This window comes from Pinus tabuliformis, chromosome 1_2 (assembly GCF_031772625.1).
Source record: "Pinus tabuliformis cultivar Carrire ecotype Pingquan chromosome 1_2, CPIR1, whole genome shotgun sequence".
NCBI lineage: Eukaryota > Viridiplantae > Streptophyta > Pinopsida > Pinales > Pinaceae > Pinus > Pinus tabuliformis.
In genome coordinates, this window is record NC_142298.1 from 708,976,615 (window position 1) to 708,998,068 (window position 21,454).

The following is a 21,454-nucleotide window of genomic DNA, read 5'->3' on the forward strand; positions in this document are numbered from 1 at the left end:
ATTACTTGCAGTCAATTAATGAGTCAAGATTTTATCCCCAATCTACTCCCTAATTTAACTCAGGTTATCTCCTAGATGGATATTTGACACATGGAGCTTCTCTACATTTCTCTAAATTTAATTTATTATTCTCATTTTAATTCACTTTCCTCTTTTCTTAAGTAGGTTTAATTTAGTTTAGGATTAATCTTTATCCTTACAATTATGTTTGTCTTGCCCCTTTTTCCCAATTAAACCACATAATTTTCCTAGTACTTTCCAACGTGGGAAGGATAGAGTTTTTAAGGTACTCTATTTTAATTCTTCCTATGACCCCCTTATTCCAAGTTTTATATCTATATATATATATATATATATATATATATATATATATATATATATATATATATATTAATTACATTGGTTTCTAATTATCATTTACCCTTGGTGTAAATATACCTTGCTTATATTTATTTATTATTACTTATTTTAAAGATTCTAGGGTGCCAAGTTTGGTTGTGCCCTTCAAGAACTTCCCTAGAAGTTCCAAGGGTGCCACACCTAATAGTTTATTCGTGATGTCAGGGGTGCCCGTTTGGTTGTGCCCTTCAAGAACTTCCCTAGAAGCTCCAAGGGTGCCACACCTATTCGTTTATTTGTGATGCCAAGGGTGCCAAGTTGGTCGTGCCCTTCAAGAATTTCCCTAAAGTTCCAAGGGTGCCACACCACTTGCCCCTCAAGCATCCAGTGACTATGAGGGGAAATTATAGTGCAACGTCATAGACTGCTATCATCTCTTATGTTGCCTGCTATAGTGAGACTAATGGTGTCAGGGATCAAGGGATCCGCCTTGATGCGCGCCCCCGGTAAAGTCCTCATGAGCGACCCAACTTTGGGACCTGCCCTCATGGCATCGTGATCTTCAAGGCGAAGGTGTTTCAACCCTTCCAACCCAAGTCACAGCGGGAGTGCTAGTGAGTGAGATCAGGGACTCTGTCCCACCCCTCCCATATAATTCCATCCACTTGTACAACCCCATCACCCATATGTCAGTCATTCGGTCAAGCAACTAATCTGTGCCTGCAACCATTAACATATCATCAGAATATAGTTAACATATATGGCAGATTTCAAGCTCGACTTAGACTTTCAAATATAAAAATAATATGAATTTTCATCAAACCAGGTGTCATCAACTCATCGTATGTGAGTGCCTCTGATGGTTTCCTGCCATACTCAATAATCATCAGTAACAAGGTTTCTCAATGTTAGTCATTGTCATAATAGCATCATCGACAATTCCTAGTCATTCACATTATTGTTCGTTGTAAGCCTGAACTAAAGGAAGTAGGTACACATCCATCATGGCTATCATCATTAATCATCAATGGAAGAATACATATTTATTAATCTATCAACATCGTAACAACAATTAGAAATATACCTAACAATCAATTTTTTCATCATCATGCTTTTAGTAGAGAGCATACATATTCTTTACTACCCTCATCATCATAAATTCGACTAAAGACCCAACTTAACTATTTAATGTTGCAATCATCAGAACACCAACAGATAAGATACATAAACTATTTAATGTTGTAATCATCAGAACACCAATAGATAAGATACATAACCATTCATGTTATCATAATATCAATGGAAAACATCTATAAATATCACAACCCTGAATATCTCAATCACTAATAATAGTGTCAAGTGCCTGGATCCTCAACCTGAGGTCCTCAAAGAATAAAGTGTGGGCCTTATGGCTAAATAAATGTTTGTGTCATATCACTGTCAGTCAACTAGAGCAGGCACTACACAGAGATCCCATAGATCGATAGTGGAGAGAGTGATAGTGGTCAAAGGCAGACCCGATGCAATATTAGGGTGGATGTGATATAATTTGAAGTTCGATAGGTTGTGTTTTGGCAGATTTTCCTGTGTTTTACAATGTTTCTTTGTGTAAACAGGGAACGACTGTTTTTGGGGATTTCAAGCACCAATGGTTCCTTCCATTACAGACCAGGTGGCTACCATCCTTGAAGGCATTTAGAAATGATTACTAATGCTCAGAGGGGGGACTTGAGTGGACAAAGGCCAGGAGCCAGAGAGCCTAGAAGAGGAAACGAACGGACATCGCTGATTGGCTTAAAAGCCATAGAATGACATAGACAGAGGTAGCGCTAAAGGTAGTGCTGAGACAGGAGCGAAGAAGGCTAAGCCAAAGCAAGAAGCAGAGGCAAAGAAAGAAACCAGAGCCAAAGAGCTAGAGCTAGAGCCAGAGCCAAAGAGCTAGAGCTAAGAGCCAGAGCCAAGAGCCAAAGCTAGAGCCGAGAGCAAGAGTGAGAGCCCAGAGCTTCAAGAGCCAGGGATAAAATGGTGTCTAAACCCATTGTTACTCTGTAAAACAGTGGAGTTGAGCGAAGAGCTTGTAAAAAGAACTTAGACCATAATCCCAAAGATCCTAGTTGAGTTGACTAGAGCTCAAGGAGATGTAGTCCAAGAGTTTTGGGTGAACTCATATTAAATTGTTGTTCTGTGTGTTTTGTTTTATTGCTGCATTGTTTATTGTTATATATATATGTTGTATCAGCATAACAACAGAATATTAGAAGCTCATAAATAGTTCTAAAATAGACATAAGCATACACCTTATTTTCAAGCACATATTTAATTCCACATTGGTTAATCATTTGTGACTTGGGAATATTTAAGCTTTGGAAGTGGGAGAGGTTCTTGTAAGTGCCTCATTTTCAGATCAGGTGGTATCAGATCCCGAGATTGATTAACCTCACATTCAAAGAAGGTTATATCAGAATGCTTGATTGACAGGGCAAAGATTGCTTGTCTGAAAGGTGTTTGGGCAGTCAAGGACTGATTGTCTGATTGACTGTATGCTTGTTGTAGACTGACTATTTTCCGAGTTTGCAGAGGTGATAAGAAAGCTATTGATATCTCAGTCTAGGAAGGACAAGAAGGAAGAACGGTTGAAGGCATTCTTCTATTCCAAAGGACCTCAAAGTAATCCTTGAAGCACAAGAGGTTTGTTGCAAAATATCGCTTAAATAAGCTCTTTATTAATCTTGTTCGAAGTTCTTTTGTTAATTGAGATAATGACAGCTTCTGCAAGTGAATCCTCAAATTCCTCCTTCATCACAAGACTCTATGATGGAGACTTGAAGCAAGACTTGTTCATCATGATGGACAAGGTGAGAGAAATGTATGAGGATGGAAGGAAGAGCAACATACTTAGAGAGCAGTTGAATTACATGAAGGAAGAGAAGCAGTTTATTTCTGACAAACTGCAGGAAATGGAGAGGAAACTTCATATTGCAAATATGAACCTAAAAAGGATGCATGAGTTGGAGTCACAACTCTTTGTTGCCAAAGAATCCTTGTTCAAGTATTAGCTTGAAGAAGAGGTAAGACATTCCAGTTTGTCTTCAAATTCCTCTAAGAATTCTTATATTGGTTATTTTGAAAAAAATACCAAAGGCATAGGTTCCAAGCTAATGTCCAAGATGGGCTATGAAGGAAAAGGCTTGGGTAGAAATTCACAAGGTATTGTTGAGCTAATAATAATTGAGGAAAGGCCTAAGTATTTGGGTCTCGGCTATGGACAAGCTTATGGAGAAAGTTCCAAAGCTGCCATGAAGACCATCAAAACAACTCCAAGAAGGAGTTAGATTGCAGGTCTTCAAGAGTGTGAAGGTTGTATTCAGGAGGAATGCAATAGCTTGAAACATCATTTGCAGGATGCAGGTGTTTAGAGGCACACACTTGAACCAGAGAGTTGGGGAGACTCTAACAACCTTGAAGATATTGATGGGGTTCCAAAGGGAGCCACTTCATTTGCTTCACCTCCTCATGAAGGAAATAAAGGTGAAAGAGAAAGGTATAAATCTGGTTCTAAATATTTTCCTTTTGATTGTGCAAAGCGTGGTAAATTTCCACATAAGCATGGGAAAAGAATTGCATGTTCCTTTTGTGGTTTGGTTAACCATCATGTTTCTAGATGTTGGAAGAGAATGGCCACATACAAGAAACTTTTGAAGGAAAAGACCATTAGACAAGGAAAATCATGATATCAAGAGGATGCACATGTGTTGCACTTACTGCCATAAGCAAGGGCATCTTGTTGAAAGATGTTGGACTCTGAATCCAACAATGCTTCCACAAAAGCTGAAGAAAATGGAAAGAGCGGATGGCAGAAATGGAAAGGAAGATTCCATGACTGATGTGTGTCAGGATGATTCACATGCTGATGCTGATGTGCAAACAAAGGTAGTACCTTTGAAAGGGATTAGTGAGAAATGGCTAGAGTTCTTATCCAATTAAGGTTGCACATCTATTGATGCATCTATTTGAATTTCTTTGTTAATGAGATGAAAGTTTCAGGTTCTTATTAAGAAGGTGAGTGGAAAAGTTGAGTAGGAGACTCACTTTATTGTTGCAACATTATATTTCATTTCAGCTTCAAAAGTACAGTGTACTTAAGTGAAAGTTGAAGGATGAAATGCATGCATGAGCATGATGTGCATGGACACAAGGATGTTGATGTTTTCCTTATTTTGAACATGAATGTGTAATTAACTTGTAGGGTTGATTTCTTTGACATTCATGTGATGCAATGTTGACTTGGGAGAAGTTAACTTGGTCTCCAAGAGGGAGACAATAACGAAGTGTTTCATCTTTTGAAAAGAGTCCTAATGGTCTTCTTCTACATGCTTGACATGAAGGGTCATTTGTTTAAAGGCATGTTTTGTGGGCTTGTTATCTAGTCCATCATTTGTATGCGGATGTAAGACATGGAGGTGTTCACAAGCTGTGAAATCTATTTCTTTTGTTGAAGCAAGAGTTTAGGCCATCCAGTTGTTGTCTGTATTTTTGTTGTTGTTAATAGTTGTTGTTGACAGCGTGTCAAACAAAGACAAATGAAATTTTTGTGGAGCAGATGAAATTCACATTTGTTTGAGACACCTTGGATCAATGATCAAGGCAAAGAAGTTCAAACCACCTTCTATGACCATTTCAGTAGAAGTTCTCTAGGAAGGCAAGGAGGAAGACAGTTCTTCCCAGGAAGACTAGCCCATTGAGGAAGGGAAGTGGTAAGATAATTTGGTTCAGAGGCACTATGCAAGGCAAGTGTGTAGAGGCTGAAAAAAGAGGGTGTTGTTACTCTCAGGTACTGTTTAGATCAGTATATCAATCTTTTGGAGACCAAAAGTTCTTTTAGTAGGAAGGCATGATCCAAAATGGATTTTGGATAGACTCCTAAGTCTAAGTGTTCCTCACAGAGGAAAATGAAAGTCTAAGGAAGTTCTTGGACATAGCCCCATTGCAGATATCTTTTCATTATGAATATACTGCAACTTGAATGGGAAAAAATGGACTTAGGATGCAGAAATTATCACCAAAAGAAGATGCCCTATGTTCTTTAGAAAAAGAGGAAAAATCCTCTAAAATAGGCAAAAAAACCCTCCGATTCATCGACCAGGGAAAAAGAGAAGACTTAAGAAGAAAGGGGAGAAACCTCTGATTCATCGACCCGATGTATCGGATCAGGGGCAGACACATATGTGATATCAGGACCCTGGATCTGGCGATTGTCATCATGCGATACGTCGATCGCTGATGATCGGATCGGTGATGCAAAGAACCCGGGCCGAGTGAAATTGCGATTGCCGATATTGACGATTGGCGATCTACGAGCCCCGATGCTAATAAAAAGGCCGGACCTGATAAGTTTTCAAAGCCTGATTGTATAAAATTTTAGGTCCGGGAATTTGGATTTTCACGTGTTTCCCATGTATTTGGGATTTTACCCAAAACAGATATGCGATGCGATAAGCGATGAATTCGGGCTCGAAAGGGTTTATAAATGCAAATGTATATTGTTTGAAGTCCTCCATGAATCCATTCGACGGTATTTCAGTGTTTTGATGTATTCTTACAAATACAAAGGCAAACGCCTGAAAGCAATAAAACTGGACCCAAAGGGGAATTTAGGCATGATCTATATAGTTTGAGTTCCGTTAAGATGGATTTTGGGTGGGCCTCAAGTAGTAAATCGTTTTGGGCTGGCTCCACCCGATCCCACACAATGAAAGACATGTGGCTTGGTGGAGGAACAGTGAAATTTCCTTTTCAGGTGGGTAACCCCCGTACTCCTAAGCTGCCCAAAAATGCATGGTGACCGTTGGATCGGAGATCCCGTAGATCGATGGTGGAGAGCGCGATAGCGGCTGAAGGTGGACCCGATGCTATATTAGGGTGGATGCGATATAATTTGAAGTCTAATAGGCTGAGTTTTGACATATTTTCCCATGTTTTACAGTGTTTCTCTATATAAACAGGGAACGACTGTTTCTGGGGATTTCAAGTGCTGATGGTTCCTTCTTTTACGGAAAAGGTGGCCACCATCCCTGAAGGAATTTAGCAATGATTTCTAATGCTCAGAGGAGGGTTTGAGCGGAGAGAGGCCAGGAGCCAGAGAGCCCAGAAGAGGAAACGAACGGACAACACCGATTGGCTTAAAAGCCACAGAATGATAGAGACATAGGCATAGCTAAGGGCAGTGCTGAGACAGGAGCACAGAAGGCTAAGAAAAAGTAGGAAGCAGAGGTAAAGAAAGAATCCAGAGCTGAAGAGCCAAAGCCAGAGCTAGAGCCGAAGAGCCAGAGCTAGAGCCAAGGGTGAGAGCCAAGAGCCAAAGCCAAGAGCCAGGGCAAGAGCGAGAGCCGAGAGCCAAAAAGTCGAGAGCTTCAAGAGCCAGGGATAAAATGGTGTCTAAACCCATTTTTTCTATGTAAAACAATGGATTTGAGCTAAGAGCTTGTAAAAATAACTTATACCATAATCCCAGAGAGCCTAGTTGAGCTGACTATAACTCAAGGAGATGTACCCCAAGAGTTTTGGGTGCACTCCATATTAAATTGATGTTCTGTGTGTTTTGTTTTATTGCTGCATTTTTTACTTTTATATATATATATATGTTGTATCAGCATAACAATAGAATATTAGAAGCACATAAACAATTCTAAAACAGACATAAGTATACACCTTATTTTCAAGCACATATTTAATTCCGCATTGGTTAATCATTTGTGACTTGGGAATATTTAAGCTTTGGAAGAGGGAGAGGTTCATGTAAGTTAGACAAGAAGCCTAAGTGCCCCATTTTCAAATCAACGTCGATGGTGCTAGTTGTAGTACATAGAACTTGTCTTCTGCAGCATGGGCTATTTTCGCTCCAAGTGGTGAGTTAGTGAGTTTCCAAGGGATCTGTATTGGTCAATTGATGAAGAACATTACTGAGTATAGCGTGTTGATTGGACTACTATCTGATGCCATTTCACTTGGCATTCACCGAATCATCGTTAGGTTGGATTCACAACTTGTTGTACTACAACTAACTAACATTTATACTATCTGAAATCCAACAATTTTTCATATGTTTCTTAGAGTTCGTATTTTGGAAAGACATTTTGAACACATTCAATACCAACATATTTCCAAAAATATTAGCACATTAACTGATTCTCTTGAAAATTATGTGTTAAATAGACATTTGTGACACATGTAAAAGTAATATTTTCAATTCACATCATTAGTTGAATAGGATTGCATATAACCGTAAAAAACTCTGAAAGTAAAATAGATAGGTGTTTTAAAAGTTTTTACAAAATTTGTGTCCAAGACACATTTGGTAATTTGACCCAAAAACTCAAAATGCATGCAAAACATCCTAAGTAGATCTAGTGGTGCTCATGGTTATAGGTCATAGCCTGTGCTATCATGCACAAATGCCTCACCCAGTGGCTAGGAACACCAATAGTGTAGCGTTGCAGCCTCATACGTAACTCCTCGATCTGGATATCCAAAATACCAAGGGTTAATCCCTCTATGTGATCCTGCAACTCTGCTAAGGTCTTAGCCAAATCCAAATCCTGGAGAACTGCTCTCCCGATGTTTCTCCACACTGGCTCACGTGCAACCTATTGGTGTCCCATAGGTTGAACAGTACCCACATCTGCATGCATAAGAGTAATTTTAGTTTAGTCTTGGAAACATTTAAAAACACAAAAAACATGTAGAAACTTGAAAAATAAAAAAACACTTTGGTCAAACAACTTACCCATAGCATCCCATTGTGCTCTAACTGGTAGAATCAAATCTGGATCTCCACAGAAATCCATCCCTGAGTATGGTTTCTCCTCAATGACAAGATGTTGTCACTCGAGCCAACTGAAGAATGCAGTGGAAAAAATGATTGTTGACTGACCCACATGTCAAGCCATCAATTCAACCCACCTCCGCATACGTGGATCTCTAGGACCAGCTACACCTAGTGATACATGCTGTGGTTGCATTGATGGGATTCTCTCTATGGTAAAAGAAATTAAGATCGAACCATAGAAGAAATTATTTGTCTTACCACTTTTTACCTTAGTCAGTTATTTTTTAGTGAAGAAAGCACAACCTTGCACCAGTTGAAAACTTTTGGCTCTAGACACTCCAGTGCATACTGCATATAAGATTTTTTCGCCAAATGTAGTGTCATAGTGCCAGCCACTTTTGCGATTGTGAAAAGGATCATTCTCAAAGGCAAATCACCTACATCCCTGATGTTTATTTTCCCATCCTTGCTAGGCTGTGTACCTGGCCGACAAAACTATCTAATATAATCTCTCACCGATTCACCTCCATGGGAAAATCCAGAAAGTGAGATGGGGGCACCTCACCTCGATAGTCTGGTAAGAAAGTAAATATCATCAATGGTAATGGGTACCATCTTGTCCCTAATGTGAAAAGTCTGATTTGTCGGATCCCATGCAAGTACAAGGAACTGTAGTAGTTCTATTTGTTGTCTCATTCCGAACAACTTAAAATATTTGAGTAACCTGTAGTTTTTGAGGGCCTCAATTGTACCCGGATTGTTTAGGGCAACCATGTCTTGTTCTTCATGCTCTCTTTCTCGCCATGTAATCGACATTCTGATTCGATGAAAGCCTGAAACACAATCATAAGCTTAATTAGGATCCTTTCCATGCAAAAAATATGACAAATTTTGGAGCAAACAGCTAAATCAAACTTGGGAAATTCTCCTAGCACAACCCATGCACAGAGACAGTGCACTGCAGAGCATGCAACCTTCTATCTAGGTGCTTTTCGATGTAGTTTTCGATGTGAAATCCTATGCTGATCCCAGGAAAAAACATTGAAACCCCAGGGGCCCCAAAAAACCCTAAAACTTGCATGAAATGACAAAATAATGACTTGAAAAGAAAGTAGAGAGGTTTAGTTCCTACCTGGTCCAGACGGCTCAAGAAATGGTCCACAGAATCTCTCACAATCAGCTGGTGAAGATCGAGGTAAAAACTAAGCTCAGAGCACAAAACTGAATGGTAAGTTCCAAATGGTAAAAATGTCATGGTAAAAACTTGTTTTATGTTTATTTCATGTTCATTAATCGAGTAAACATTAGTATTTACCTATTTTTGCCTATGAAATAGATATTTTTAATCCATTTGGTGGTGTTTTGAGCAGGTTTTGCAACTAACTTATAGGATTCAACGTGTTCAATTGTAAATTGTACCTTTGACCACAGAGCACACTTTTATCTCTTTTTCAAGCTCTGTTAAAACCGAAAAAGGAACCCCCATGGAGTCCTCTTTAAGCTATTTTCAGACTCTCTAAACATGAAAAGATTGTCAAGCACTTGTCCTTTCCAGCTCATTAACGGATTGAAAACGATATCTATTTTCTATTGTTTTACGATTTTTCGGGCTTGAGAGATTAATTTACGAAAAAGAACTTGTGGAGTTTTCTTTTTAACCCTTTTTCAAACTCTTTAAACATGAAAAGGACCGAGTTATCTTTTTCGTTAAACTCGTTAAAACATCAAATAGCGACAAACTTGTCCATTTAGACAAGACTGAGTTTTACCTTCGCTAGACTCGTTAAATCATCAAATATCGATGGATTCGCCTGAAGGGTGAAATTATACAAACAAGCATATGTTATCCTCCTCAAGCTTGATTAAAAATAAAGAGGTATTGGTCATCAATGAGTAGGGAAAATGGGGAAAATGGGTAAAGCACTTTATGGTAGCAGGTCGCTCTTGAACATGACACTTTGACTTCATCTCCGTGACTATTTGGGTTGGGATATCTGCTTGACGGTTATCATACTTATGGTCTATCACACCATCCATCACTTTTGTTTTGGGTCAATGCTGCCAATTAATTCAGACTATTTGGGTTGGGTTATTTGCTTGATGGTTATCATACCTATGTTCTATCACACCATCCATTACTTTGGTTTTGGGTCAATGCTGCCAATTCATTCAGTGTTGCCGATATGTTCAAGAGAAGTCATTCAGTTATAATTCATCCTTTGCAATACTCATAAACCTTCGTTTTCATGGCCACCATTCCTAAACCTATTGCTATTAGTCAAATTTTGTCTCCAAAATCATTACACTCATTTCGTGTCGTTGATGTGGGATACATCAAGGGCCTCCTTCGATGAGTCGCTTCTTGTCGACATCAACACATTATCCAAGAAGTTGACTTAGAAACACCCTTCCAGTACCTTGAGGCTTGCATGCATCAATGGCAGGTTTCTTGCTTCCAGTGATATGCATACATCAATGGCCTTCGACCAAAAGACTTTGTATGGTGTTTGACATCAAATCATCCATTCACACCATGCAAAATGTACTGCAGTACCTTGACGATCAATATCATTATCAGTTATTTTTCTCGCATCTGTTAACAACTTACATCATTGGCTGTTAATCAGATGGTGTCTTCCCATGTTCGACTTCAGATCACATATTCACATGGTTAGACTCGTACTGAGTGAATGATTGAATGAGATAGAAGACCTCGGATCTAGTTTCATCCATCCGAGTTGTTATTTCAGGAGTACTAAATCATATGTACAATGGCTTTACATTCATGGTCATTCCGATCATGGGTCTATATCTGTAGACGACTGTTGATGTACATGTAATGAAAGTTTATAAGTTGAGCATGGGTATGCCTTCCCTCAGTAATTAATGTAAAATCAAATATCATGATATATGTATTGTAATTGATGCAGGCCACCTTCCACTTCAATACCTCCTCATCACATCGTAAAGCATTTCATTCGACATTGGCATTTTTCCAACTTCATAGTTTAGGGGGCAGCTGTTATAGATCCATTTGGGCACATCAAACCATCATCCAGATCAGTGTTTTAGGGCTCATAAAATCTTAATTCCAGTTGTCACATGCCCTAACCAAGTCGCCCCTTTGAATGCCTCCTTCCCAGACAGTTTCATGACTTGAAGACATCCAAAAATGGCCTCTAGAGGGACCAGCGTAGGTAGGCCCATGTAAGGGTGCGTTGTAGAGAAGTTAAGTCCATGCCAGGGTGCTTTGCAGAGCACTTAGGCTTCCTTTCACCTGTTCTGGGTGAGTTTGAGTGAAATTCACATAGGGTTTTGGGAATATTCTTATCTTTTGGAGTCATCTAGAAGGTTCCCTTAGTTATCAACTCCTATGAGCTCAAAAATGGACGAGGAATGAGTTAAGATGCATCCTATCCTCTCATCCCTTCCTTCATGGAACTAATTCTAAGTATGGAAGGCCATTCAGTGCCACCATTTATGACAAAACCTCCCTCATCTTCCTATAAATTGACCACTCATCTAAGTGATCACGGGTTGGATTATGTTGAATTCTAAGGAGATAACGCTGCTATGAGATTTGGCTTTAAACAAAGTATTGTAACGCTACAAGTTTGTCATGCTTTTGATGTGATGTGGACGGGATCCAAGCTAGAGGAATGGCTTTGAATCAGACACCAATGGTTGTCATTCCTTCTTCTATCTAATAAAGTGTTTGAACCTTTTTCCCATATGTTTGTATTGTTCACAATGCTTATATGTGTGAATTGTATCTAATTCCTTTCACTTATATTCAATAGATCATGTGCTTTGATTGGTTCTTTGTTTCCCGTTGTGTTTACAGGGTACTTCTCAAGCGTATTAAGAACGGGAAGGAGCAACAGGATCGATACAAGGGAGACGAGAGGAAAGCGAAACTACAATCAGGTCTTATTATCTTCTCATCTTATCTATTTATTATAGGAAAAGTCTAAAACACTTTAAACTATTGTTCTAGATACAGCTACTTATCTAGGGAATTAGTATTTATCCGTAGATACCAAATTCTCGTAAACAAGTAAGTCATAGGAACATTTGTCAAAATGCTCCTTCAACACCATCTCATCTCAATGCATAGGGAAAATAGAAAGTGGAGGAACAAAATGAATGAATAATGACATATTTTTCACTAGTTAGGTCAACAATTCTTGTGAAATCATTCTTAACAATATAAATGCATAATGGCATAAAATTGTAAAGAGAATAAAAACGAAAGTCATTATAGGTATGACATTTTTTAGTTAAAAATTATTTTGTGTGAAATAATAATCACATTTGATAGGTGTGCCTATTTTTGAATAGGGCTTCCTTACTTTTAGTTTAATTATATTAATTAATAGGTGGATGGTTAGTATTCGACTTGATGGAATAATCATAGAATACTTTTAGTATTAGTCAGGGATAAAGGGTTGAGATTTAATTTAAAGGTACGCATGCCATTTTTTCTTTTCAATTTAATTTAAAAAATTTTAAATTAAAATAAAATATATTTCAAACATTTTGACTTTGAAATGAGTTATTGTTTTTTGGGCATGTGGTATTGTATTGGTCCATGGTATTGTAAGAAAAACTATTTATAGGTTACAAATATCCACAATAAAATGGGGATGAATCTCCATGATTAAGAACCTTGTTACATTCCCTGATGGGGGTGTGCTCGGGATCTGAGGGGGGGGCATTAGGGGACGAGCCCACCACCCTTCCCACTTGAGGTTCATTAAAGCGTAGGGGAAGGGATGTTCCTCTGGCATGCATCAACATGCATCCACACAGATGACATTAAATAGTGTTGGGTGGTCAATGAAACACATATTAGTCTTGGTGGTTAGTGATGGATTTTGGGGAAAGCGTGAGGTCGAGGCACTGCCGTCCTTGCTATTCGACCCTTCTTTCGGCTCTTGTGTTGAGTTTCCATGGGTTTCCTTTGATCAATACTTTAGTGCAGTGGGGAGTGGTTGTTGCTTGGAATTGGAAAAGTAGTGGTGGGAAGGTATTTTAGTCTAGCAAGTGGAGAATCCATTGCTGGAACGATGTCCTATCGGTCTGTGCTTTGGTGTAGTAAGTCAGATGAAGGTAAGGCTACCTATTAGGATAGTTGTGGGTCATAATTCTCATTTGGTGTTTGAGGAGGGGAGGAGGTTGAATAAGCCCAGATTGCAGGATAAGAATTGGTTGTTGGCTCTAGAGTTTGGTTGTGGAAGCTGGTGTAAGCTTCTAATTATCAACGTCGACTTGGGAGCCCAGGTTTTGAATCCTCTAGATTTTCATATTTTATTTCATATTTTTTTTGTCAGAATAACTATCTCTATATGTTTATTTGTATTTGGAGAGTCTTTGTACAATTTGGGTCTTGGTTCCTACCTAGATTGGGGAGAGAATTTTGTGGGAAATCCAATGTAGTAGGTGAGGTTTCTCATGACGAGCCTGTATTTGTGGGTAAGTGTTCTATCGCCCATATTTCATTATTTAATAATGTGAAAATGTTGTGAGTATGGTATCTTGGTAGGTCTATGGTTGTGTGTTTGGTTAAATTATTAGGTAGTTGCTAGCTCGAAACGAGTAGAGAGATTTTCAAGGTGTTTGAGTGTGGGGTTTGCTTGAGTGGTTGAGTCTAGTTCATGGTTCATTGTGAAAACTTTGGGGTCTCATTCGACTTGTTCTCTGGTAGTAAATTATCTAGGGTTTTATAATATCATTTTACACATTGTGGTTGTTTCAGTTACTATCAAAGGTGTGATCCACTCCTGTCCATTATGCCTCCCTGATAACACATGCAACACTGAAAGGGGGGCGGTGGAAGCAAATCACAAGGCCAACGGAGGGCTAACATTTTTTCCTAGGACTCTACAAAAACCTATTTTAACATATTCCCCCTTGAGACATGGAGAGAAATTAGGAAATTAGAGACTCGGGTATGAGTAGAAATTCAATCGCACTCGAACTCTGAGATTCTAGATGAAGTTTCTTGTTGGGTTTTGGATCTTGTTCACACTAGGGGACAAAAAAGGAAATATCTTAACTCTGTTGATATACACTAACATATGAAGACTCTTCTTAGTATGGTATTGAAAGATAAACAAGTGGAAAGGTATGTTGTGTTTGCTACTTTGGAGGACATTAAGAGGATGTTGAGGAACCAACCCTTCACCTTGGAAATGTTGAGAAATGACAACAAGAAATTCTAGTTTAATTTGTCCTTGAATTAAACTGAGAATTAAACTCGAATTCTATTCTCATAACAACTTGTAAATAGTTAATTAAGTTTAATTAACTTAATTAGCTTAGGAATTTAGAGTTGTAAGTCTTTCTGTAGTCATGTATATGTTCTCCCTAAGTTTTAGGGGTCTAGTATGAGTTTAAATTGAGTTGGAAATTAGATCACTCAGTTACTGAGTTAAGTTTAGTTAAATTAGTTCTAAATTGCTTTTGGAACTAATAGAGGAGTAATAGTCAGTTGGTGCACTAATGCATCCACTAGTGCTACTCCGATTAGCTGAAGATTTCGTCATGAGAAACTCATGCATGTCAGTTTAAAGAAAGACCCAGTTGATACTAGAGTGAAAGGACAATGTACTATCATTTGTATGATTTACTGAGTTGTATAGATCATGCATGCAATCAAGAACTGGACCTAGTTTGGATTGCGTAGTTTTAAAAGCAGTGGATTCCCATTAATATGGGCTATTCAACCATAGGAATTGCACAAGGAAATAGGGCTTAGAGAGCTGCAGAATAGGCTAAGGATTTAGCTTGAGCTTGCTTGTGAGCTAAGAGAGTTGAGCATACTTGTGCAGAATTGTTATAGTGAGAAAAAACTTTGTACCTTCACTCATATTTATAATATATGCAATATAGATAGCGGGGTTTTGAGCAGTGGATTTCCCCATATACATCTTGTGTTATGTGCCATTGATTTATATTCTTCTAGTTCTTATTTTTTTCATCTATCTATTGGCTGTTGGTTGAAAGTAGAAGTAGATTCTTGTCTTGTGCTTTAGTAAATTGCATGAGCTTGTGAATCTACAAGATTTTCTACATGGTATCAAAGCTGAGAATAATATACTAGAGGAGATTTCGAAGTTTTGAGTTTTTGGTTACAAGTGAAATTTGAATTTGCAATATATACTTCAGGATCAGTAGATGGTGTTATACGGTTTGTAGCTTCAGTATGCCTTGGAAGGCAACTCGAATTTTATAGCCTGGAGGGATAGAATGGAGGTTGTGCTAGAGGATAATGGCCTGAAGGAATTCGTTGATCAAGAGATTCATAAGCCAGCAGCATCAGATTAACAGAATTTGGCCAAATGGAAGAAATGTGTGGTGAATGCAAGGCTGATAATCCTTGAGGGAGTTCAAGACCACATTGTCTCAAGTCTCCATGGCAAGGAAACTCTGTATGCTATGTGGAAAACATTAACAAAATTATATCAGAATAATAGTGACCAAAGGAAATTGGCACTGGAGGATAAACTTCGAAAAATCAAAATGGAGAAAGGCGAGACTATTCCAAAATACTTGACCAAGTTCACTCATTGTCGTGACGAACATGGAAGTGTTGGAATTACGGTTTCCGAGGATGATATGGTGAGTCTTGCTCTTCTAGGACTCCCAAAGATTTGACATAGTTGTCAAGACTATGTCAATGGTTGGGAGAAGTTGCCAAACTGTGAACGATTGTGGTCGGATTTGATGCAGGAGGCAATCAGGAGGAACACCAGGGATGGCTCTTCATCAAAGATTAATGATGAAGAGAATTGTGCCTTAGCAATTAAGGTGAATAAGGGGAAAGGGAAAGCTTCCCAATCCAAATCAGATTCTTATCATGGAGGTAAGAAGAAATACATGACGAAAGTTAAGTGCTTTCATTGTCATGCGCTAGGCCATTTTTCTACAAATTGTCCACTCAAGAAGTCCAAGAAGAAGTCCTCAGGAGGAGTAGTGGGTGAGGCTTTGGCCTCTCAATTCGAATTTGACTTTTCCCTCATTGCATGCATGGTGTCATCAATGATGGGAAATATATGGTACATAGACAATGGAGCTTCATTCCACATGACTGGCGAAAAAGAGTTATGCAGTGGCCTGGAGGAGAAATATATCTAGATTCATATCGAGATGGGTGACGACAGGAAGTATAATGTTACTGGATTGGGCACGATTACTTTTTAGAGGGAGCATGGGGCTCCACTCACGTTGAAGGATGTTATGTATATGCTTGGGTTGGGGAAGAACTTGGTATCCATTGCCATGCTTGAGGATAGAGGCTGTGATATGATCTTCTCGAAAGGAAAAGCGTTCCTTCGACACATAGACACAGGTTAGGTAAAGAAGATAGGGATTCAGGTGAAGAATCTCTATAAGATGGAGGTAGAGGAGTGTGCCGCTTTGAGCACAAAAGCAGAAAGGGAGTAGACCCAAGACATTGGCGAGTTGTGGCACAGGCGATTGGGCCACTTGTATCATGGAGCTTTGAAGATATTGCAACAGATCTCTACCAGTCTTCCCAAAGGTACGCTTGAGAAAGTTGATACATGCAAGGGGTGTACTTTGGGAAAACACACCAAGTCTTCCTTTCACGATAGAGATAGTTCGGCAAAGGCTATTCTAGAGAGAGTCCATTTAGATGTGTGTGGACCATTCTCAACATCATCTACAACCAAACACAATGATTTATGTTCAGAACCATAGCTCACATCAAATACTTGAGATGAAGACACTAGAGGAGGATTATTCTGGTAAGAGGCCAGATGTTGGTCACTTCAAGATTTTTGGGTCATCGGTATATTTCCATGTGACCAAAGATGCACAGAAGAAGCTTGAGACGACAACATAGTTGGGGATATTTGTGGGGTACACTAATACACCTCACAATTATTGGGTTTACTCGCCAACCAACAGGATGACAATGGTTCGGAGGAGAAGGCCATGCAAGTTTCCCTTGAGAGGGAGCTTGAGCTACATGCAGATGAGGATATTTTAGCTCCTAAGATTGAGGAGCCTCAGATTGATGTGGAGAAACTACATGCAGAGGATTCAGGAGTGGAGACATCCACTTAGGTAGAGTCTTCCAGAGAGGGAAGAAAGCACACCAAAGAGGCTAACATATTGTTGGATGATGCACAAGAGAATGTGGGAGAACCCACTTCTCAGTGCAGGCAAAGGAGGTCACATGAGAGATACACTAGATGGATGGCTCTTATGGGCAAATGTGTTGTGACAGAGCCATCTTCCTTTAAGGAAGCAGTGCAACAACCGGTTTGGGTTGATGCCATGGTGGAGGAGTATGACTCCATAGTTCGTAACAGTGTTTGGGATGTGGTCCTAAGAACGAAGGATAAGTCAGTGGTGAAATTCCATTGGCTTTACAAGGTAAAGCACGCTACATATGGTAGTGTGGAGAAGCATAAGGCTAGATTTGTGTCCCATGGCTTTTCATAGGTAGAGGGGATTGACTAGACGAGACCTTTTGTCATGTTTCAAGGTACTCGTTAATCAGATCTATATTAAAACTATCGGCACAGATGGGTTGGAAGATACATTAGATGGATGTGAAGACATCCTTCCTTAATGGCATGATTGAGGAAGAGGTGTACATAGAGCAGCCTGAAGGTTTTAAAACCTTTGACCATGAGTCACATGTGTGTCGGCTCAAGAGAGCATTGTATGGGTTGAAGCAAGCATCTTGTTCTTGGTACAACAAGATAGATAGCTACTTCACCAGGTTGGGCTTCATGAAGAGTGAAGCAAATGCGAACCTGTACCACATAGTGGTGGAAGGTAAGTTGTTGATCATTGTACTTTATGTTGATGATCTCATATTGACAAGTGATGATCAACTGATCAAATATTGCAAGGAGGACCTTGCAAGAGAGTTTGAGATGAAGGACATGGGGCTCATGCATTAATTTCTTGGCATGGATGTATGGCAGGGAGATGGGGAGTTGTTTGTGTCTCAGGGAAATTATGCCAATGAGATACTCAGGAAATTCCACATGGAGAGCAACAAACCCATGGAGACTCCTCTAGCAGGTAACTGAAGGAAGGAGGATGCTACTTCAGGGGACGTAGTGGAAGCTACTGTTTACAGGCAGCTTTTGGGTTCACTCATGTATTTGGTGAACACATGACCGGATATGTGCTATGAATTTAACTAGCTTCGTCGAGCGATGGTTAGGTCTACCAAGCTATGTTGGAAGGCATAAAAACATGTGTTTAGATACCTAAGGGCACTTCTCAATATGGATTATGGTACAAATGGAAAAATGGAGTGAAGCTTAAAGGCTTCATCGATGCATATTGGGTAGGTTGTCCATCTGACACGAAGAGCACATCAAGAGGGATCTTCAGTATTGGGTCAGTGACATTTTCTTGGTACAACAGGAAACAAAGATCGGTGTAGTTAGTTTGGTAGAGGCAGAGTACATGGCTGCTAGTCAGACAACATTGGAGGCCATTTGTATGAGGAAGATCCTGGTTGGTTTGTTTGGTCAACAGATGGATCCAGCTGTGATTTACTGTGATAATCAAAGTTTTATCAAACTCTATGAAAATCCAGTTTTTCATGATCGGTCCATTGAGCATATTGATATATGTTATCATCATCTCATAGATTGTGTATTGAGGAAGATTATGTTGTTAGAGTACATTCTCATGGAGGAGAAAGATGCTGGCATTTTGACAAAGGAATTGTCAAGATGTAAATTCGAGTTTCACAGAGACAGGGTCGGGGTAGCTGATAATCCCTTTCTTGTTGAGAGGGAGTGTTGAGAAATGGTAACCATAAATTCCAGTTTAATTTGTCCTTGAATTAAGCTGAGAATTAAAATTGAATTCTATTCTCATAAAAACTTGTAAATAGTTAGTTAAGTTTAATTAACTTAATTAGCTTAGGAATTTCGAGTTGGAAGTCTTTATGTAGTCATGTATATGTTCCCTCTACGTTTTAGGGGTCTTGTTTGACTTTAAATTGAGTTGGAAATTAGATCACTCAGTTTACTAAGTTAAGTTAAGTTAAATTAGTTCTAAATTGTTTTTGGAGCTAATAGAGGACAACAGTCAGTTGGTGCACTAATGCATCCACTAGTGCTACTCCAATTAACTGAAGATTTTCTCATGAGAAACTCATGCATGTCAGTTTAGAGAAAGACCCAATTGAGACTAGAGTGCATGGACAATGTCCTATCAGTTGTATGATTTACTGAGTTGTGTAAATCATGCATGCAATCAAGAACCAGACCTAGTTTGGATTGTGTAGTTTTGGAAGCATTGGATCCCCATTAATATGGGCTATTCAGTCATACAAATTGCACAAGGACATAAGGGCTTGGAGAGCTGCAGAATAGACTAAGGATTTAGCTTGAGCTTGCTTGTGAGGTAAGAGAGTTGAGCATACTTGTGTAGAATTGTTCTAGTGAGAACAAGCTTTGTATATTCACTCATATTTCTGATATATGCAATATATATAGTTGGGTTTTGAGCAATGGATTTCCCCAGATATATCTTGTGTTATGTGCCATTGATTTATCTTCTTCTTGTTCTTATTATTTTCATCGATCTATTGGCTTCCATAGGTTGAAAGTAGAAGTAGATTCGTGTCTTGTGCTTTAGTAAATTGCACGAGCTTGTGAATCTATAGGATTTTCTACAAGAATGGCACCTTCATTGTTATTTAGATGATGCTGCACTTCTTGGATTGAGTGCTAGGGACCTTGCTCCCATCTCTTCCTATGAATCTAAATGAGGTTCATGTTTTTTAGTCTATTTAAATTTTGGATTTTTTTTTTAATTTTTATCATGTATGATGGTCCTTTTTGTACCCTCGGACTAGTTAGTTGGCCTTTTTTGTACTTTGGGGTAAATAGAGAAGTTGGGATTGTGGATACACTTGTATTTCCAAGGGATAACACAAACCTTTTTAGTTAACTGGATATATCAACTATGTATCTTTGAGATATTTTGGTAATATAAAGTTCTTTAATTTACCAAAAACTAAAAATCTAGTTACATATTTTTGTTGCATATATATATATATAATAAAGTTATAGTTTAATAAATTTTTATGAGTTTTTTAATTTTTAACAATGTGAAATGTATTATAAAATAGTATGTTGATGTCTATCATAAATTGATGCTTATCAATATTTACTAACCATTTAATCTATATAATTAAATTACTAATAAATATAATTACGCCGTAAGGCGTTTCCCTCTAAAATGAACTCCCCCAAATGCCTTTCTGTCTTCATCGTAGCCGTTAGATCTTTTGTTAGACGATTGAACAAAAATCAGTCGTGTAATTTAATAAAAAATGTGTTAAAACATTAAAAAACACCTTAAAAAAACGTAATGCTATTAGTTATTGAACCGTTTACCCTAACCACGTTATCGAACCCGTCCTGCGCACGGATATCCACGTTTGATGCAGAGTAGGGTGGGGGTGTTGAGGAGGGCGTAGGCGGAGTCGCTCTAGAGGAGGGTGGGGACCTGTAGTGAAGGGTTCGTGCAGAGGACGACGTAAAAATGATGACGAGGCCTGTAGAGGAGGCTGCATGAGGGCAAGAATCGATCCCTGGACCTGATGACAGTGGCGTCACGTGGAGCTTCAGAGTGTATTTGTTTTCAATACACTTCGTCAAACTGCTAATAGATCAGAAGCTAATCTGCTATTGGTTTTACACTGGTAGCGCAGAGTAAACGCATTTGATTCGGTAAAATTGTTTGTTAATGCATGTTATTCATTTAGGTCACTTTATTTCAGTGTCTTATGTGATTGCTTCCATTGATATTAACAAATTTGGGTTCTGAATTCATCCCCAAGTTGTTGATAGAATTGCAGACTGTCACAGGGGAAAGTTGTTATAGTTTTGCTTGATTTGTGATACATGGGTCTTCTTCTCTGTGGCACCCATTGGGTTTATAAGGTTGTCTCGTTATTGTGAATGGAATTTCTATTTATGCCTAGTCGGGCTTCATGACACTGTATTGAAAGAGTACATGTTGTTATAGTTTTTCTTGATCTATGATACATGGGTCATCTTCTTTGTGGCACCAATTGGGTTTGTAAGGTAGTCTTGTTATTGAGAATGGAATTTCTGTTTATGTATAGCCGGGCTTCATGACACTGTATTGACAGGGTGCAGCTTTTTCTTGATAGTTTATAGATTTGGGTCTTGAGTTTAATCTCAACTTGCTGAAAGAACTGAAGATGGTCAGGTTGGGATAGTTTTGCTTTATTTGCATACAAGGGTGTTCTGT